Source organism: Oryctolagus cuniculus, chromosome 13 (assembly GCF_051225735.1).
Source record: "Oryctolagus cuniculus isolate XC-2025 breed Fujian yellow rabbit chromosome 13, ASM5122573v1, whole genome shotgun sequence".
In the NCBI taxonomy this organism is placed as follows: Eukaryota; Metazoa; Chordata; class Mammalia; order Lagomorpha; family Leporidae; genus Oryctolagus; species Oryctolagus cuniculus.
The window spans coordinates 42,194,629-42,215,719 of record NC_142879.1 but is presented as its reverse complement, the minus strand read 5'-3'; the positions used below and the strand labels follow the sequence as shown (position 1 = coordinate 42,215,719).

Sequence of the window (21,091 nt, the reverse complement as noted above, 5' to 3'; positions counted from 1 at the left end):
CTGCACCCACGTGGAAGACCTAGATGGGTTCTAGGCTCCTGGGTTTGGCCTGGCCCAGGCCAAGCCATTACAGCCATTTGGGGAGTAAACCAGTGGCTAGAAAATCTTTGTCTGTCTGTCTCTGTCTCTCTGTCTCTCTCTCTGTAACTCTGCCTTTCAAATAAATAAATAGATATTTAAAAAATAAAGTGAAAGTATAAAGAAAGATATTCCATGCAAATAGTAACCAAGAGAGAGCAAGTGGGCTATATTAGTATCAGACAAAACAGATTTTAAATTAAAAAAAATTATAAGACAAAGAATAAAGTTTCAATACATCAAGAAGATAAAAATATAAACATTCGCACCTCATAAAAATCATCAAATGAAACAAAAATTGCCATTATTGAAAGGAGAAATAGTTTTATAATAATAAATAGAGAAAAAATATACTACCCTCAATAATGGATATAACAATCAGACAAAAGATAAGTAAGGAAACATAAGGCTTAAACAATACAATAAACCAACCAGATGAAACACACATATGTGGAGCACTGAACTCAAACAACAGCATACACGTTTTTCTCAAGTCTATATCAGGATAGATAATTTATTAGGCAACACATAAAATTTCAGTATATTTTAGAATATAGACACACCAAATATCTCCTCTGGCCATAATGGGTTTAAAAGTGAATAACAGACGGTAAATTGGAAAATTAAAAAAAAAAACTGTAGAAATTAACACATCTCAAGCAATCAATGGATCAATCTGGAAGTTAGAAAATACTTAGGACTGGTATCGCAGCATGGCAGATAAAGCCACCACATGCAACACTGGCATCCCATGAAGGCACTGGTTTGTGTACTGGCTACTCCATGTCCAACACAGCTCCCTGTTAGTGGCCTGGCAAAGCAGTGGACAATGGCCCAAGTGTTTGGGTCCCTACCACCCAGGGTTCTAGTCCCGGTCGGGGCACCGGATTCTGTCCTGGTTGCTCCTCTTCCAGTCCATCTCTCTGCTGTGGCCCAGGAAGGCAGTGGAGAATGGCCCAAGTGCTTGGGCCTCTGCACCCGCGTGGGAGACCAGGAGGTAGCACCTGGCTCCTGGCTTGGATCGGCGCCGCGTGCTGGCTGTAGCAGACATTTGAGGGGTGAACCAATGAAAGGATGACCTTTCTCTCTCTCTAATGCTGCCTTAAAAAAAAAAAAAAAAGTTAGATCAAATGAGTAGGTCCTAAGTGTTACACAACATAGCTTGGAGACTAAAGTTCACAATAACCTAGGAGATCTTCTATGAACAAACAGAAGAAGGAAACTCCAAGCCTCCAATCACAAAGTAATATCAAAGTGTGTGTTTGTGTGGGGGGATACTGATTACCCTCTTCTAATGAATATGCGTTGCATACAAGTACTGAAATGTCACACTGTAGACTATAAATATGTACAATTAAAATACATTTTTAAAATAATGAACCAAAATAAAAGATTAAGAGACACCTATAAAGAGAAAATAAGAGTTCAAAATAATGAACCTGGTTTATAATAATGAGCTAGGTTTATCAAACTGATCCTTTAAGAAATGTCTAAAAACAATAGCAAATGGAATATTTTGGATATTACTATTTTTTTACATGAACAATGAATATTTATTTTAAAACATATGGACATTTCTGATAAAATTGGCTTTAAAATGTCATGGATACAGAATTTGGATCCGTAAGTAAAGGATCCAAGTGAATCTGTGGATGAACATCAATTAAATAAAGTTCTAATTAGTATCACAATGGAATCATATCCTGTTAACTTGGCACATAGGTTATTATCATTCAAAACAAAGCAAACAATACCTAAAAACACAAAGAAAAATTTTGGCATGCAACACACTAAAAGTTTCAGGTATCTCCCATCCAAGTACTAACCAGGCCCGACCCTGCTTAGCTTCCAAGATCAGACGAGATCGGGCGTGTTCAGGGTGGTATGGTCGTAGACAAAAGTTTCAGGTATCTGCCTGATGTAAGCAGAAAAACATCAGTTAGGATGTAGTGGACAGTCCACAGAATTGCTGTAAAACCTACAGATCTATCCTAGAGGTTACATCATAGAACCAGTTTAGTAAGAATATGATGGCTATACTCCCAACGTCCCCATTCTGAAAACTATGCTGCCCTACCAGCTACCAACTGCTGTCACCCCAAGATAAATGACAGAAGCATTCAACCAGAGCACTTTAAGTCATATACTCATGATCTAGCTGCAAGGGAGCTGGGAAAGAAGATTCTGCAGGTTTAACTTCTGTAGTGGGAGAAGGGCTCTCTCTCCTACCATGACTCACGAGGTAAGGATTTTAAATGTTGAGTTTATGAAAAGGAATGGCAGAAATCCATTCCAAAAGGACTGTGAAAGAAATGTGACAACAAATCAAGATATAGGCTCACAATAGCCACCTATCAGATTCTACTGTATTATTTATATACTGGTGTTTCTTTCCACTGTGTGTGAGCTCCTTGAGAGCACCAGGTATGTCTTAATCTAATGGTTGGTGTTGACTCTGACATTCCCAACACATATTTGTTGAGTGAACAGAGAAATAACTGACTGACCGAATTCATGAATGGTGTATCTAATCATTCTTATTTCACAGCCATAATAGGCCTGGGTGGCCTGATAATATCTAATTACCTGTTACTTAGAAGGATTTACAGGTCTAGGACATCCTGATGATAAATTTATCAGTTAATTTCCCCTTTTGTATGACTGTCCAGAGAAGAGTCTCAAAGAATTTTGAAACACTTAATGATGATAATAGAAACTCTGGGCACTGAGCCTAGAAAATTAGACCTGGAACAATGAAAATCAATGTAAGATTGGTCTATCAAAGTAGGAGGCATCTGGGAAATAGATAGATCTTCTTTCATTTCTGGTAGAGCCTGCTTATTGTCAGTCCTTTCTAAATGATGCATTCCAATTTGTGTCAGAGTTGGCTCTTAGGCAAAAATTAGTAATTGATACCCAAATAATTTATTATACATTCAAACCAAGAATTCTTATTAACACGTGACTGATGAGTTTCCAGCTTTTCAAAAAGAAATCAGAGGACAAACGAATCAAACTGTTGGAGGCTTAAGAATGCAAAATAGGGGCCCAGTGCTATGGTATAGCAGGTAAAGCCTCTGCCTGCAATGCCAGCATCCCATACAGGCACCGTTATGAGTCCTGGCTGCTCCTCTTCTGATCCAGCTTTCTGTTATCGCCTGGGAAAGCAGCAGAAGACGGCCCAAGTATTTGGGCCCCTGCACCCACATGGGAGACCCAGAAGAAGCTCCTGGCTCCTGGCTTCTGATCTGTGCAGCTCCGGCCATTGTGGTCAATTGGGGAGTAAACCAGCAGATGGAAGACCTCCCTCCCTCCTTCTCTCTCTCTCTCTCTCTCTATCTCTCTCTCTCTCTGCCTCTCTGCCTCTCTTCCTCTCTGTAATTCTGCCTTTCAAATAAATAAATAAATCTTTTTTTTTATTTGACAGGTAGAGTTACAGACAGTGATAAAGAGAGACAGAGAGAAAGGTCTTCCTTCTGTTGGTTCACTCCCCAAATGACCGCCACGGCTGGGGAGCTGTGCCAATCCGAAGCCAGGAGCCAGGTGCTTCCTCATAGTCTTCCATGCGGGTGCAGAGGCCCAAGCACTTGGGCCATCCTCCCAGGCCACAGAAGAGAGCTGGACTGGAAGAGGAGCAACCAGGACTAGAACCCGGCACCCATATGAAATGCCAGTGCCGCAGGCGGAGGATTAACCAAGTGAGCCATGGCGCTGGCCCTGTAAATAAATAAATCTTTTTTTAAAAAAAAGTAACCTGCAAATCATATTAGGGTATATCTGTGGAATTTCAGGGTTAAGTGTAAAAATATTTCCATTCCAAGAAAGTGTGTGTGTGCTTGATTTCTAGCTACAGCTGAAATGCACACTGTTTAGAAAATACAACTAGCTGCACAGTGCATACAGCTTAGACAGTGCAAATGGTTAAGCACACAAACACAGCCTTGGAGTAATATTTGCTAGTCTTTCATTTTAAAATACACCCTGCTGAACTACCAGCAAATTATCACTGCTCTTTGTAATGAAGAATCAGTACAATTACAAAAATCTCAAAAATAAAGTGAACAATTGGTACTTTCAGTCCTATCTCATACTCAGGTAATTTTCTAAGGTAATTGTGCTTTATCCTAAACTGAGCTTGCAAGTGTTCACCATTTTTCTTCACAATCAAAAGCAAACAGAAACTTGGAGGAGTATGTTACGGGGATTTACTCTCTGCTTAAAAGGGTCTGCTTCTGGTTCTGTCCAAGCAGGATAGATTAAGTCAACAACCTTAAAACTGACTCAGATATTCACATAAGGATTCTCAGTGGCAAGACAAGGTAAAGAAGATGTGTGCAAGGGGTAAAAAAAAAAAAAGTTGGCTATTTATTAGGATTGAATTTAAAGAGGGACTCAAAGTATAACTCAGAGACAACTTATCTATTTTTTTTCTTCTTTCCTCACCCACTTTCCCTTTTCCAAAGAATTCTAGTCTTTCTTATTCTTTTTTTAAGATTTATTTATTTATTTATTTGAAAGGCAGAGATACAAAGAGGCAAAGGCAGAAACAGAGAGAGAGAAAGGTCTTCGATCTGTTGGTTTACTCCCCAAATGGCTGCAAGGGCCAGAGCTGGGCCGATCTGAAGCCAGGAGCCAGGAGCTTCTTCTGGGTCTCCTACCCAAGTGCAGGGGCCTAAGGACTGGGCCACCTTCTACTGCTTCCACAGGCCATAGCAGAGAGCTGGATAGGAAGTGGAGCAGCTGGGATTTGAACTGGCGTCCACATGGGAGGCGGGCACTAGAGGCTTTACCTGCTATGCCACAGCTCTTGCCCCTAGAATTCTAGTCTTAAAGGACATTTTCAATCAAAAGACATAAGAATAGAAGAAATGAAAGTAACACGGAGATTCAATTCTTTTAAGAGATTTTACTGCAAAGGGGAATACAGTAATGGGTGTTTGAGATGAGGCATATGGGAGCTTGGAAAGGGTCTCTTTTATAAAGAGAGAAAATAGACTGTTGTGGTGATATCTTTAAGTAGGCAAGAGGAGACAAGATTGAGATTGCAAGTGAAGGTGTTGGTGCAGACCATTCATCTATGGAAACAGCAGTGAAGGCAGGATGGGAACTGGTGGAAACCCTCTTCTGATTGTTTGGTTTTGACTGTGCAGTAGGAAGCAAGATCATGGGAACAAGTGAAAATTGCTAAGGGAGTGCTGAAGGTTTAAGAAGAGCTGATTAACTACAAACATCATCAGCAGAGAAAGAAAAGCAAGAGGAGAGAAATTCATGGATGATAAATAGGGCGTTTCTAGCAACATATGAGACTGGTGGCCTAGTTAGCATGGGTGTTATTTATTTATTTATTTAGTCTTATTTTGTTTATTTCCAGCTAGGCTTAACAGCACAGATCCTGGTCTTAAATAGGATAAGTCTATATTTAATCAGGGTTGCAGTTTTACTAGCAAGGACCATGAAATTGGAAAAGGCAGGGATAAGAGTGCAAGCCACAGAGTTTGAAAGATGAATCTGAAATCCAGGCTAGGTAAAGAGGAGAAGGCATACAAGAGAGCACTCAGCGACATTACAGGGAGTAGTTTCAATGAATGTAAGAACCAGGAGGGTTAAAGGAACATTGGAAGGTGGGTCACTAAAAATTTGACCTGTAAAATGGAAGATGATGATAAAACAGTGAGACCCCATAAACTGAAATTACGGCGGCTGGGCTGTGAGTGATAATGATAGTCTAGAAAGGCTGTGGGACATGAGGGGAATAACACGTCACTCACAGGAAGGAGATCAAGGTACTACAGGTCAGACTATTGGGAGGATCATCTACTTTAATAGAAATATGTCTACAAGTGATCAAGGAAGTAGTGACAGAGACAGCAACAGGGATCCGGAAAGGAAAATCAAGACCTGAAAGAAGAAACCTCAAAGTCTGTAAATGCCTGAACGAAAAACAGTGTTTGTTTGCTTGTTTGTTTGTTATTGTCTTTTTATTTGAGAGGCAGAGGGACAGAGAGACAGAGAACCAGAGACAGACAAACCAAGAGAAAGACAAGAGTCCCCCATCTGCTGGTTCACTCTATAAATGCCTGCCATGACCAGGACTGCATCAAAGTTGGGAGCCAGGAATTCAACCAAAGCTTCCCACATGGGTGGCAGAGACTCAAGTACTGAGCCATCATCTGCTGCCTCCCAGTGTCTGCATTAGCAGGAAGCTGGAACCAGGAGCTGGAGCAAGGTTTCAAACACAAGTACTGCCATGTAGGATGTAAGAATTTTAACCACAGGCCAAACGTCATGCTGCAAAAATGGTTAAGTGTGTGATGTGAACTCCAATGTTGACATGAGCTTGAAATGGTGGATGTGAATATTTAGGGAAGACTTAGGGAGAAAGGCTTGAGAAAATTATGAGGCTCCATGTCACAAAGAATCAGAGAGAGAAAACAGTCACCTTTGCAGAGCCATAGAACAGTGGCTTGGGGAAGCCAGGATTTCATTTAAGGAGAGAAGGTAATGGGAACATTCATTGACCAGGCTGGGGGCAAAGAAGATTTTGCTGATGATGGCTTGTGAACTCCAGAGGGCCCAGTGCAAGGGTTTTGAATTTAGGGAATGCACAGTGATAGATCACATCAGAGGACCATGTTGGGGATGTGGCTCCCCACAAGGGCACATGTAGGATCCACCTCCCACTGCCTTTCTGCATGCATTAGCAGGAGGCTAGAAGGGAAATGGAGCAGCTGGAACTAGAACCAGCACTCCAAGGGTTTAACCTGCTGCAAAACAACACTGACCCCCCTGAACTCTTCCTTGAAGTGAAGTCAAGGACCTGCTTACCAGGCAGCTCTCGCTGTCTACTGCCAACACCATCTTCTTTCCTTGATCTCCAGTTTTCAGACAACAGATCATGGGACTTCTCAGCCTCCATAATCACCAATTCTTTATAATAAATCTCCACAGAGATATAATATATACGTATATATGTACATACACACATACATGAGGAGGCCTTCAAAAACTTTGAGAAAATTTTGCATTATCTTTTGAGTTTTCCATGAACTTTCTGAAGCCCCATCCATATGTTTGTGTATTATTCATTAAACACTTGGCTGTCATTAGGCCATGTGAATGCTGGCATCATTCGATCACTATTTCAGAACCTAGCTGCTAAGCATTCTCTACTTGGGGCAACTCATGTCTTTTTCTCCTTAGTTTGAAAATTTGGCATTTATTTACTAGTTTAATGATTTTTTTCCTCTGTATTTTTGAATAGGAGGGATTTCAGGAACTTTGTTGGACTAACCACATGTGAAGATATGAGCACTGCATTATCATTCCTGTGCATCATCTTGATAGAGCAAATGAAATCTGTGAACTCCGGGCTCTAATACCACATAGCTGTCCTTATCATTTAGCACTTTTGCGCTGCCTTTTTTTTTTAATTGACTGCTTGCATGCTCTGATATGTATCTCTACAAACAGTAAGGAATAATAAATGAAACACACGAGAAAAGAGAAACTGGTTTAACATTATTAAAGGAAAAAGAACACTAGATTAGGAAGACAGATAGGGAGAATAGAGACCCCTAAACAATGCCAGAGACACTCAGATACAGATTCTATTAATTTCTCCCGGTCAGTTCTCTATTTCTCCCTCATTCCTTAGCCTTTAGCATTCAAGTGTACTTGTTTCTCAGCTCCACCACAGAAACTTTAAATACTCATATATGCTCAAGTTAGATGAAATCCAAGTATGAATCTAGCATTTCACTCAGTGAAAAAGCCAATTCATTATCATCTGCTAATACAAACAAAATGTTTTAGACTAAGACCTCTAACTTTCAATATATGCATCAAACATTTAAATATCATGTTATTTAAAGAGACCTTGGGCTTTAAACTTATTTCATGCACTTTTATATCAGTTAAAATTTTATGTTTTTGTAATTATTTTTATGATTAGGATATACAAATTAACTTTGATAATATTTTTTATATTGAAACCTAGTATGTTAGATATTTTATATGAAATGTTATAAATTCAAGTGGCTTTAAAGTATGATGGTGTTTAGGAGTGAAGAGTGGGTGATGTTTTGAAATTGCCCTAAATGAGATAGTTACAGAGTTTCAAAGTTCAATGAAACATGGATTTTTTTTAACTTTTATTTAATGAATATAAATTTCCAAAGTACGAATTATGGATTACAATGGCTTCCCCCCCATACCGTCCCTCCCACCCACAACCCTCCCCTTTCCCACCCCCTTTCCCCTTCCATTCACATCAAGATTCATTTTCGATTATCTTAATATACAGAAGATCAGCTTAGTATACATTAAGTAAGGATTTCAACAGTTTGCTCCCACACAGAAACATAAAGTGAAAAATAATAGATGATTTTTTTAAATGATGATGCAATCAGATCAGACCTATTGTCATGTTTAATCCCAGTGAGAGTCAAGTTGGGAATTGATTCTTTCTTTCTTTCTTTCGTTCTTTTTTTTTTTTTTTTACAGAAGATCAGTTTAGTATACATTAAGTAAAGATTTCAACAGTTTGCACCCCCATAGAAACACAAAGTGAAATAAATTGTTTGAGTACTCGTTATAGCATTAAATCTCAATGTACAGCACATTAAGGACAGAGATCCTACATGAGGAGTAAGTGCACAGTGACTCCTGTTGTTGACTTTACCAATTGACACTCCTGTCTATGGCATCAGTAATCTCCCTATGCTCCAGTCATGAGTTTCCAAGGCTATGGAAGCCCTCTGAGTTCTCCGACTCTTATCTTGTTTAGACAAGGTCATAGTCAAAGTGGAGGTTCTCTCCTCCCTTCAGAGAAAGGTACCTCCTTCTTTGAAGACCTGTTCTTTCCACTGGGATCTCACTCACAGAGATCTTTTTGCCAGAGTGTCTTGGCTTTCATTGCCTGAAATACTCTCATGGGCTTTTCAGCCAGATCCGAATGCCTTTAGGGCTGATTCTGAGGCCAGAGTGCTATTTAGGACATCTGCCATTCTATGAGTCTGCTGAGTATCTCACTTCCCATGTTGGATCACTCTCCCCTTTATTTATTCTATCGGTTAGTGTTAGCAGGTACTAGACTTGTTTATGTGCTCCCTTTGACTCTTAGTCCTTTCATTAGGATCAATTGTGAACTGAAATTGATCACTTGGAATAGTGAGATGGCATTGGTACATGCCACCTTGATGGGATTGAATTGGAATCCCCTGGTATGTTTCTAACTCTACCATTTGGGGCAAGTCAGCTTGAGCATGTCCCAAATTATACATCTCTTCCCTCTCTTATTCCCACTCTTATGTTTAACAGGGATCACATTTCAGTTAATTTTCAACACTTAAGAATAACTGTGTGATAGTTACAGAATTAAACCAGTCATATTAAGTAGAACAGACAAAAAAAAATTACTAAGAGGGATAATGTATTAAGTTGTTCATTAACAGTCAGGGCTATGCTGATCAAGTCACCATTTCTCATAGTGTCCATTTCACTTCAGGAGGTTTCCTTTTTGGTGTTCAGTCAGTTGTCACCGATCAGGGAGAACATATGGTATTTGTCCCTTTGGGACTGGCTTACTTCACTCAGCATGATGTGTTCCAGATTCCTCCATTTTGTTGCAAATGACTGGATTTCGTTGTTTCTTACTGTGGTATAGTATTCTAAAGAATACATATCCCATAATTTCTTTATCCAGTGTACCGTTGATGGGCATTTAGGTTGGTTCCAGGTCTTGGCTATTGTGAATTGTGCTGCGATAAACAGGGTGCAGACCGCTTTTTTGTTTGCCAATTTAAACTCCTTTGGGTAAATTCCAAGGAGTGGGATGGCTGGGTCGAACGGTAGGGTTATATTCAGGTTTCTGAGGAATCTCCAGACTGACTTCCATAGTGGCTTGACAAGTTTGCATTCCCACCAACAGTGGGTTAGTGTCCCTTTTTCCCCACATCCTCGCCAGCATCTGTTGTTGGTAGATTTCTGCATGTGAGCCATTCTAACCGGGGTGAGGTGAAACCTCATTGTGCTTTTGATTTGCATTTCCCTGATTGCTAGTGACCTTGAACATTTTTTCATGTGCCTGTTGGCCATTTGGATTTCCTCTTTTGAAAAATGTCTATTGAGGTCCTTGGCCCATCTCTTAAGTGGGTTGTTGGTTTTGTTTTTGTGGAGTTTCTTGATCTCTTTGTAGATTCTGGTTATTAACCCTTTATCTGTTGCATAGTTTGCAAATATTTTTTCCCATCCTGTCGGTTGTCTCTTCACTCTCCTGACTGTTTCCTTTGCAGTACAGAAACTTCTCAATTTGATGCAATCCCAATAGTTGATTTTGGCTTTGCCTGCCTGTACCTCCCGGGTCTTTTCCAGAAATTCTTTGCCTGTGCCAATATCTTGAAGGGTTTCTACAATGTTCTCTAATAACTTAATGGTGTCAGGACGTAGATTTAGGTCTTTAATCCACGTTGAGTGGATTTTTGTGTAAAGTGTAAGGTAGGGGTCTTGCTTCATGCTTCTGCACATGGAAATCCAGTTTTCCCAGCACCATTTATTGAATAGACTGTCGTTGCTCCAGGAATTGGTTTTAGATCCTTGGTCAAATATAAGTTGGCTGTAGATGTTTGGGTTGATTTCTGGTGTTTCAATTCTGTTCCATTGGTCTATCCATCTGTTTCTGTACCAGTACCATGCTGTTTTGATTACAACTGTCCTGTAGTATGTCCTGAAATCTGGTATTGTGATGCCTCCGGCTTTGTTTTTGTTGTACAAGATTGCTTTAGCTATTCGAGGTCTCTTGTGCCTCCATATGAACTTCAGCATCATTTTTTCTAGATCTGCGAAGAATGTCTTTGGTATCTTGATTGGGATTGCATTGAATCTATAAATGCTTTTGGGAGAATGGACATTTTGATGATATTGATTCTTCCAATCCATGAGCATGGAAGATTTTTCCATTTCTTGGTATCCTCTTCTATTTCTTTCTTTAAGATTTTGTAATTCTCATCGTAGAGATCTTTAACGTCCTTGGTTAAGTTTATTCCAAGGTATTTGATTGTTTTTGTAGTTATTGTGAATGGGATTGATCTTAGCAGTTCTTTCTCAGTCATGGCATTGCTTGTGTATACAAAGGCTGTTGATTTTTGTGCATTGATTTTATATCCTGCCACTTTGCCAAACTCCTCTATGAGTTCCAATAGTCTCTTAGTAGAGTTCTTTGGATCCTCTAAGTACAGAATCATATCGTCTGCAAAGAGGGATAGTTTGACTTCTTCCTTCTTGATTTGTATTCCTTTGATTTCTTTTTCTTGTCTGATGGCTCTGGCTAAAACTTCCAGAACTATGTTAAATAGCAGTGGTGAGAGTGGGCATCCCTGCCTGGTGCCAGATTTCAGTGGAAATGCTTCCAACTTTTCCCCATTCAATAGGATGCTGGCTGTGGGTTTTTTATAAATTGCTTTGATTATATTGAGGAATGTTCCTTCTATACCCAATTTGCTTAGAGTTTTCATCATGAAAGGGTGTTGAATTTTATCAAATGCTTTCTCTGCATCAATTGAGATAATCATATGGTTTTTCTTTTGCAGTCTGTTAATGTGGTGAATCACATTGATTGATTTGCGAATGTTGAACCATCCCTGCATACCAGGGATAAATCCCACTTGGTCTGGGTGGATGATTTTCCTGATGTGTTGTTGTACTCTATTGGCCAGAATTTTATTGAGGATTTTTGCATCTATGTTCATCAGGGATATTGGTCTGTAATTTTCTTTCAGTGTTGCATCTTTCTCTGGCTTAGGGATTAAGGTGATGCTGGCTTCATAGAATTTGGGAGGATTCCCTCTTTTTCGATTGTTCTGAATAATTTGAGAAGAAATGGGATTAGTTCTTCTTTAAATGTCTGGTAGAATTCAGCAGTGAATCCATCTGGTCCTGGGCTTTTCTTCGTTGGGAGGGCCTTTATTACTGTTTCAATTTCTGTTTCAGTTATGGGTCTATTTAGGTTTTCGATGTCTTCATGGTTCAATTTTGGTAGATTGCATGTGTCCAGGAATCTATCCATTTCTGATAGATTTTCCTGTTTGCTGGCATACAGGTCCTTGTAGTAATTTCTGATGATTCTTTTTATTTCTATGGTGTCTTCTGTTACGTTTCCTTTTTCATCTCTGATTTTATTGATTTGGGTCTTTTCTCTTCTTTTTTTAGTTAGCTGGGCCAATGGGGTGTCAATTTTGTTTATTTTTTCAAAAAACCAGCTTCTCGCTTGGCTGATTTTTTGTAGTGTTTTTTTGGATTCAATCATGTTAATTTCTTCTCTGGTTTTAATTATTTCTCTTCTCCTACTAGATTTGGGTTTGGTTTGCTGCAGTTTTTCTAGGTCCTTGAGATGCGCTGAAAGCTCATTTATTTGGTACCTTTCCAATTTCTTGATATAGGCACCTATTGCTATAAATTTGCCTCTCAATACTGCTTTTGCTGTATCCCATAAGTTTTGATATGTTGTGTTGTTGTCTTCATTTACTTCCAGAAAGTTTTTGATTTCTCTTTTGATTTCTTGAATGACCCAGTGTTCATTTAGGAGCATGTTGTTCAGTCTCCATGTGTTTGCATACTTTCTGGGGTTTCCTGAGTTGCTAATTTCCAGCTTCATTCCGCTGTGGTCTGAGAAACTGCATGGTATGATTCTAATTCTTTTAAATTTGCTGAGACTTGCTTTATGGCCTAGTATGTGATCAATCCGAGAGAAGGTTCTATGCACTGCTGAGAAGAATGTGAAGTCTGTAGATGTAGGGTTGAAAGTTCTGTAGATATCTGTTAGATCCATTTGGGCAATAGTGTCAATTAAATCTGCTGTTTCCTTGTTGATCTTCTGTCCGGATGATCTGTCTATTTCTGAGAGTGGAGTATTAAAGTCCCCCAGTACTATTGTATTGGAATCTAAATCTCCCTTTAAGTCCCTTAACATATCTTTTAAATAGACCGGTGCCCTGTAATTAGGTGCATATACATTTATAATAGTTACATCTTCCTGTTGAATTGAACCCTTAATCATTATATAGTGTCCCTCTTTGTCTCTCTTAACAGTTTTTGTATTAAAGTTTATTTTGTCTGATACTAATATGGCTACACCTGCTTTTTTTTGGTTTCTGTTGGCATGGAATATCTTTTTCCAACCTTTCACTTTCAGTCTGCATGCCTCTTTGTTAGAGAGATGTGTTTCTTGTAGGCAACAAATAGTTGGGTTGTGTTCTTTGAGCCAGTCAGCCAAACGGTGTCTTTTAACTGAAGAATTCAGACCATTAATGTTCAATGTGACTATTGATACGTAGTGACTTTGCCCTGCCATTTTCCTGGAAATATTTTCTAGTATATGCTTTGAGCTTCCCATACTCTTTTACTGGTAGGTGTTCTTCCTTTCCCTTCTTTCATATTGATGGCCGTGTTTCTGTGTTTCTGAGTGTAGCACATCTTTAAGTATCTTTTGCAGGGCCGGACGAGTGGCCACAAAATCTTTCTATTTCTGTTTGCTATGAAAGGTCTTTATTTCCCCTTCATTCACAAATGAGAGCTTGGCAGGATATAATATTCTGGGCTGGCATTTTTTCTCTCTTAGCACCTGTGCTATGTCTTGCCATTCCCTCCTAGCCTGTAGTGTTTCTGATGAGAAGTCTGCTGTGAGTCTGATTGGAGATCCTCTGAGAGTAATCTGACGTTTCTCTCTTGCACATTTTAGGATCTTTTCTTTATGTTTCACTGTGGTAAGTTTAATTACCACGTGTCGTGGTGAGGATCTCTTTTGGTCATGTTTATTGGGGGTTCTATGAGCTTCCTGTACTAGGATGTCTCTGTCCTTCTCCAAACCTGGAAAGTTCTCTGCTAGTATCTCACTAAAAAGGCCTTCTAATCCTTTCTCTCTCTCCATGCCTTCAGGAACTCCTAGAACTCGAATGTTGGTTTTTTTAATAGTATCCTGTAGATTCCCAACAATATTTTTTAGATTTCTAATTTCCTCTTCTTTTCTTTGGTTTGACTGTATGTTTTCCTGTGCTCTATCTTCTAAGTCCGATATTCTCTCTTCTGCTTCACCCATTCTGTTTTTAAGGCTTTCTAATGTGTTTGTCATTTGATCTATTGAGCTCTTCATTTCATTTTGATTTCTCTTCACTATCACACTTTCCTGTTCTACTAGTTTCTGCGTTTCATTTTGATTCTTCCTTAAAATTTCATTTTCACGAGAGAGATTTTCAATCCTGTCCAATAAGGATTTCTGTAGTTCAAGGATTTGCTTTTGAAAACTTCTAAATGTTCTTATCATAAATTTTTTGAAATCCGTATCCTGCATTTCTTCTATCTCATCATCTTCATAATCTTGATTTGTGGTGTTTTGTTTATTTGCAGGCTTCATAGTGTCATTGTTGATCTTGTTCCCTCGATTTCTGTGTTTGTTACTTTGCATAGTTAATTCTTCTTTCATCACTGTACTTTTTTTTTTAATTTTTTTTTCTAATTTTATACTATGTCCGTGTTAAGTGGACTGCCTGCTGTTGGAGGAGCCTTGGAGGCTTGAGATGGGTGCGGCCTGAGAGCTCTGTTTGGTTCTTCCTGGTTAAGGGTGTGCAAAGGTGACACCCTCAGGTTATGCGTGGTAAATCTCTCTTTTTATTTATTTATTTATTTATTTTATTTATTTTATTTATTCAGGGGGTAAGTAACACCACACGGCAGGGCTGTGCAGAATTGATGGTATTTAGCTTCCAGTCTCTGGCTTCTACCCAGAGTCTGTTTAGGCTCCTCTGGACTCCCACTGGGTTGCCTAGGCTACTGAATTGTAGTGACTCAGTTCCTTAGCTCTCCCCTGTTGATATGTAAATCCAGAGAGGGGGCCCGCTCTTTGTCTCTTGTGAATTCTTCAAGCCTTGCAGCCTTGCAACCTTTGCAAGGTTAGGGGAAAGAGAAACCCCCAAGCTCTTTTTTTTTTTTTCCTTCTTTCCAGTAGTGAGTTTGCTGCACTTTCCGGCCCCCCTCTAGATTCTGACCCCCGTTTCCTCGCCAATGTCTCGGGTTATTGAGCTCACCTCCCTTTCCAGCGCCGATGTGTGGACTCGGAGCCCTGGACGTTGCAACTTTCCCCGCTGTTGTCTGTGTGACATGCACTCCCCTTCCCGCACTGGCGCGCAGACCCTGCGGCTTCTGTGGCACCCATGGTACCTGCTGCTCCCGTGGCTCAGTCCCGTGGCTCGGCTTCCACGTGGTGGGTGACCTTGTTCTCCCAGTAGGTCCTCCAATTCACAGCCTCTCGATCCAGAAGAGTTTCCTCTGCAATATTTTCCTGGTTCTTTTTTCTGAGGCTACCGTAACTCCCCTTTTATTAAACTAAATTTTCTCGGACTATCGGTGCACACCCTCACTATTCCGCCATCTTGGCTCTGCCCCCAAGTCGAAACATGGATTTGACAATAATTCAGATTATGCATTTGAAATACATTATTGAGCATCATCTTATTTACTTCTTTTCCTTTAGAAAATTAATCACTGGATCAACTCGGAGGCTCTATTCAAGAATTGCATTGTAGGGGCTGGCGGTGTAATAGGCTAAGCCTCCATGGGATGCTGGCATCCCATATGGGTGCTGGTGCGAGTCCTGGCTTCTCCTCTTCCAATCCCGCTCTCTGCTATGGCCTGGGATAGCAGTAGAAGATGGCCCAAGTCCTTGGGCCCCTGCACCTATGTTGGAGACCCGGAAGAATCTCCTGGCTCCTGGCTCCTGGCTTCGGATTGGCGCAGCACCAGCCGTTGCAGCCATCTGGGGAGTGAACCAGCAGATGGAAGACCTCTGTTTCTACCTCTCTGTAACTCTTTCAAATAAATAAAACAAATCTTCAAAAAAAAAAAAAAAGTAGACTAGAAAAAACTGTTATGGTGCAGAGATGAAGATATAAACTCAGTTTCTACTATCCCAGAATTATCTTATTATTCCTAGTATTTCCAATCAACTTCATGGACGTAGTTCTTAAATATACTTACAACTATTGTCTTTACATCATGGATATTTGGAATTGAATAGCTGTATACTGATAAAGAGGGCCCAAAGAGTGGAATCTCCACTAATTTAATTGCTTTGAAATATGCAGAGCTACCATTTTTTTTTTTTTGCATTTTGTTCTGAAAGTTTTACAAATGATTATATCCAGGTATTTTATCATCCTTTTAACTTGCGTTTGCATGAAATATCTTGTGTAGAGTTGAAAATTGGATACCAGTGTGTTTTTGGTAGTCTCTAAGATAAACTACATGTCGGTTAGGAAAAAAAAAGTCTATGTGTAATCAGTATTGCTGCAAATAGTTTTGTGAAATTTTGTCAAGCCAATGGTTAAGAATATTTCACTATAGTAGTTTTTGTGACCTGTGGTTACTTTAAAATTTACTGTATATGGATGAAGTGTTCATTTTTCCATTCAATTATTGTTTATAGCCGTTGTATATTCCCATTAAACTAAGGTCCTTTTGTTTTTTACATGTTAAGCTTCTTGTTTGGTGAAATATTAAGCCTTTTATTGAAATGTAAATTTAATATAATATCTCAAAAGCTAAAAGAAGTGAGAAGGAAGGAGGGTAGAAGGCAGGGGCAGAGGGGGAAAGAAGGGAATATCATGTTCTTAGAACTGTTTCTATGAATCACATTGACTCTGTTAAAAACTAAATAAAAATTAAAATTAAAAAAAGTAAGGAAAGCTGCCACCTGCAAAGCCAGTATCTCATATGGGTGCTAGTTCCAATCCTGGCTGCTCCACTTCTGATCTATCTCTCAAGTACTTGGGCCCCTGCCACCGACATGGCATACTCAGATGAAGCTCCTGGCTCCTGGCTTTGTCCTGGCCCAGCTCTAGCCATTGAGGCCATCTGGAGAGTGAACCAGTAGATGGATGATCTCTATCGGTCTCTGTCTGTAACTCTGACTTTCAAATAAATAAATAATTTTTTAAAAACTAAGGAAAAGAATAAATTTCCCACATAACTTTAAGGAAGGAATAAAATCATTTATTTACAAATCACTGATACCAAATCAAAATGTAATAGGTTTAATCACCAAAAGATTATATTAGAAATTATGTCTGATAGGAAAAAAATGCCACTTATTTGAAAAGTGAAGCCAATTCATATTTCCATCACAAGATGCAAGGGGGGGGGGTCGATAGGTGCCTTAAATATTGCCCAAAGAAAATATTCTCAATCATTCCACAGAAAGATTTATTGAAAAAAGAAAGTATCTGGAGTGTTTTCTGTAAAATAAGTCACCTCCTGAGAACTGTTTCATTACTTGATTCAACTCCTGCTGACCTTATGCTGATTGTGTGATAAAGTTTTATGAGGGAGTATAAATGCGTAGCTGTTACTTCTGGAGGGGGAAAATGCCAGCACCAAGTTGACTGCTTAAATTGCTCTATTTTAAGTAGTATCACAAAATTATGGCAAAAGGTTTCCAAAGGGCAAAAATGATAAACATTTTCAGATCCTGTTTGATGGATATTTTGTAATATTTTGAGATATTTCAGATGGGTAGTATAGTTTTCTCTAGGTGAAAGCTGTAAGTTAAAGCTGAAATGACTCCGTCTCAGTTCTGACCCAGGTTATAGCGGTATTCCATTAAGGCATCTTGAGGAAGTATTTAAGTTCTGTGTGCCACCCCTAAAGAAAATGTAGTACATCCTTCCTTTTAATGTAGCTTTTTCATTTACTATGTAACTTAATTTGATATTGTCTACTGAACTGACCAACTAAGACAGCAATACAGTAATGCTTCACCCACACAAAAGTCACTAATGTAGAGACTTCAATTGTGTAAAACACAGCAAATATCACAGTAATAAAGACAACTGAATAGATTAAAAAAATACAAACTAAACAACATTATGAGCTGTTTGCTCATTGCCTAAATCTTCAAGCTTTTAGTCTCGGTGTCTTGTTCTTTTTTAAATTTTTATTATTTTTATTTATTTGAAAAGAATGATACAGAAACACACACACACACATACACACACACACAGTGTGTGTGTACTTCCATTACCTAGTTTCTTCTCCAAATGCCTGCAACAGCCAAGGGTAGCTCAGACCAAAGAAACCTGCTGTCTCCTAGCATGTGCATTGGCAGGGAGCTGGATCAGAAGCAGAGGTTGGACTCAAATCCAGGCAGCAGCTTAACTGCTGCACCACAATGCCTGCCCAGGGGCTGCACTGTAAACACAGAGTTAACTGTTCCTTTTATTTGCTTTTCCCATCTATAGCCAACAAGAAACTATAAGCTAGAAAACAGAGCCACTAAAGACACCAAAATGAGAACAGGGAAAGCTGATAACAGACTATAAGGGGTGAAACAGAAAAAAATAATAACAATAACTGGAGTCATTTAGTATGCCACAAATAACCCTTAATATTTTTTTTAAAGGAAAGAGTTTATTGGGGAAAACCCAACAGACCAGAAGGAAGGGGTGAAGAAGGAAAAGAGAGAGGAGAGCATAAGAGAGAGGTCAAGAGAGAGACAGAGACAGGGAGATCAGGAGACAAAGAAAAAGAGAGAGCCACATGTTCAGGAACAGGTCCTTTAAAAATTTTATGGGGGGGGCTGGCGCCATGGCTCACTTGGCTAATCCTCCGCCTGCAGTGCTGGCATCCTATGTGAGCACCAGGTTCTAGTCCTGATTGCTCCTCTTCCAGTCCAGCTCTCTGCTGTGGCCCGGCAAGGCAGTGGAGGATGGCCCAAGTGCTTGGGCCCTGCACCCGTATGGGAGACCAGGAAGAAGCACCTGGCTCCTGGCTTCAGATCGGCACGGTGCTAGCCGTAGCGGCCATTTGGGGGGTGAACCAATGGAACGAAGACCTTTCTCTCTGTCTCTCTCTCTCTCTCACTGTCTATCTCTATCTGTAAAACACACACACACACACACACACACACACACTTTATGGGGACGGGCAGGGAAGTAGTAACAGTGAATCCCATTAGGGTGGGGCTGACACCGGTTAACCCTTCATATTTCAAAACTGGCATTAGAGAATCACTCCATCACTGACAAGTACAATTGATATAAATAACAATAGTAACAATTATATAAAGTTAGATACTGGAGTGAGCAAAGCAACAAACTCAGCCTCCAAGAGTTCCAGGGCAGTGATCAGTTAACTGCAAGCTGTCTAAAAATACTTGAGAAGGTTATGCATGGCTGAGAACCTCTGAGAAAGTTCTAGACAGACAGGGACTGATAATCAACTGAGGGAGGCAATAACAAATATTGATAAACACAAATATCTGACAAAAGATCAGTGGACTAACTACAAGATCACAGAAATCTGAAAAACAAACAACAAACTTGTGAAACTACTAAAGGACATCAAACAAGACAAGAATTACAGATTGAATGAACTGGTGAAATCTGCAGGTTTATATTTACTTACTTAAAACATTTTAGGTCTAATTACATCATCTAAGACTATACTTTCAGGGATTATTTCTATAGTTACTAATTACATCATCTACATGGCAATATATGCTTCTTTCCTCCACTTATAATCATTGTCATTACTCTCATAATGTGATATTAAAATGTTTTCAAGGGGCCAGCTCTGTGGCACAGTGGGTTAACATCCCGGCCTGAAGCATCGTCATCCCATATGGGAGCTGGTTCTAATCCCGGCTACTCCTCTTCTGATCCAGCTCTCTGCTATGGCCTGGGATTACAGTAGAAGATGGCCCAAGTCCTTGGGCCCCTGCACCTATGTTGGAGACCCAGAAGAAGCTCCTGGCTCCTGGTTCTTGGCTTCGTATCGGCGCAGCTCCGGCCATTGCAGCCATCTGGGGAGTGAACCAGCAGAAGGAAGACCCCTCTCTCTGTCTCTACCTCTCTCTGTAACTCTGTCTTTCAAATAAATAAAACAATAATAAATTTTTAAAAATGTTTTCAAGAATAGTGTATACGTTATGTATATAATATCTGCATATGAAGTGAATATGGCAAAATTTTTAAAATTGTTAAATCTTAAAACAAAATTTGAAATCCTTATAGGGGTACAAAGGAAAGATGTCACACTAAACCCCTTAATATGTGCAATTACTAATAAAATATTTTAATGAAAAAAGGAACATCTTCAGTCTCACAATATGGAAAACTCAGTTTATTCTCTGTAAACTCAGAAAATGGACGTGTAAATATTTGTAAAAATGATTTTTCTAAGTTAAACAGAAGTACTTTAAAAATAAAAACAAGCATTCATGTGATTCCATAAAAATGTACAGATTAAAGAGGAATAAAAACCCTGCTATTTCTAAATGAACCCTGATGGATGATAAAAGACTATTTTTAGCAGTATATATATATATATATATATATATATATATTACATTATTTAATCCTCAAATCAACAATGAGAAACAGTGCTAGAAAAGAAACTGTTAATCAACCATGAAATAAGGGAAGGAAATAAAATGTTTACAGAGGTTAAGTTTCAGATGGCTATTCAGAGGTAGAACACACAAAAATGTGCTATTAACTAACACGCAACACTATGAATAGATATTTAATATAAATCTCAAATAGAGAAATTAGTACTCACAAGTACTTCATAGAGATGGCCAATACACTTAACATAAAAATAATTCATACAGTTGATGAGAAGAGCACTAACATTCCACAAAGAAAACAGAGGACACACAAATCACTAGTGACCGTGAAAAATGTTTAACTCTATAAACATTTTAAAAACCTGTGGTTTTCAGTGGTGCCAAGCATGTAGTGAGACTGGTATTCTTATGTTTTGCTGATCAAAATGTGAACTTGTACACCTTTTTTCAAAAGCAATTTGTTGAAATATCTACCAACTCTTATCTCAGTTACTTTGCTTTATGATTTATCCTAAGGAAACAATATGTAATGCAAAATTTAAAAGCACAAATTTTGGTTTAAAATTATATTCAAGTAGTTATATAATTTATATAACAAAAAATACTGTTGCTTTCTTTTTAATT

At 39.1% G+C, this 21,091-nt stretch overlaps 1 long non-coding RNA gene across 1 annotated transcript in view; it reads right to left on the bottom strand.

The window, feature by feature from the left end:
* Window positions 1-409: 409 nt before the first annotated feature.
* Window positions 410-21,091, bottom strand: part of LOC149122569 (uncharacterized) — a 140,894-nt gene continuing 120,212 nt past the window's right edge. Inside the window, exons 4-5 of the long non-coding RNA XR_016219696.1 lie at window positions 1,905-1,993; window positions 410-1,179 (exon numbers count right to left, since the gene is read on the bottom strand). This is a non-coding gene — a long non-coding RNA (uncharacterized LOC149122569). The remainder of the gene's footprint in view (window positions 1,180-1,904; window positions 1,994-21,091) is intronic.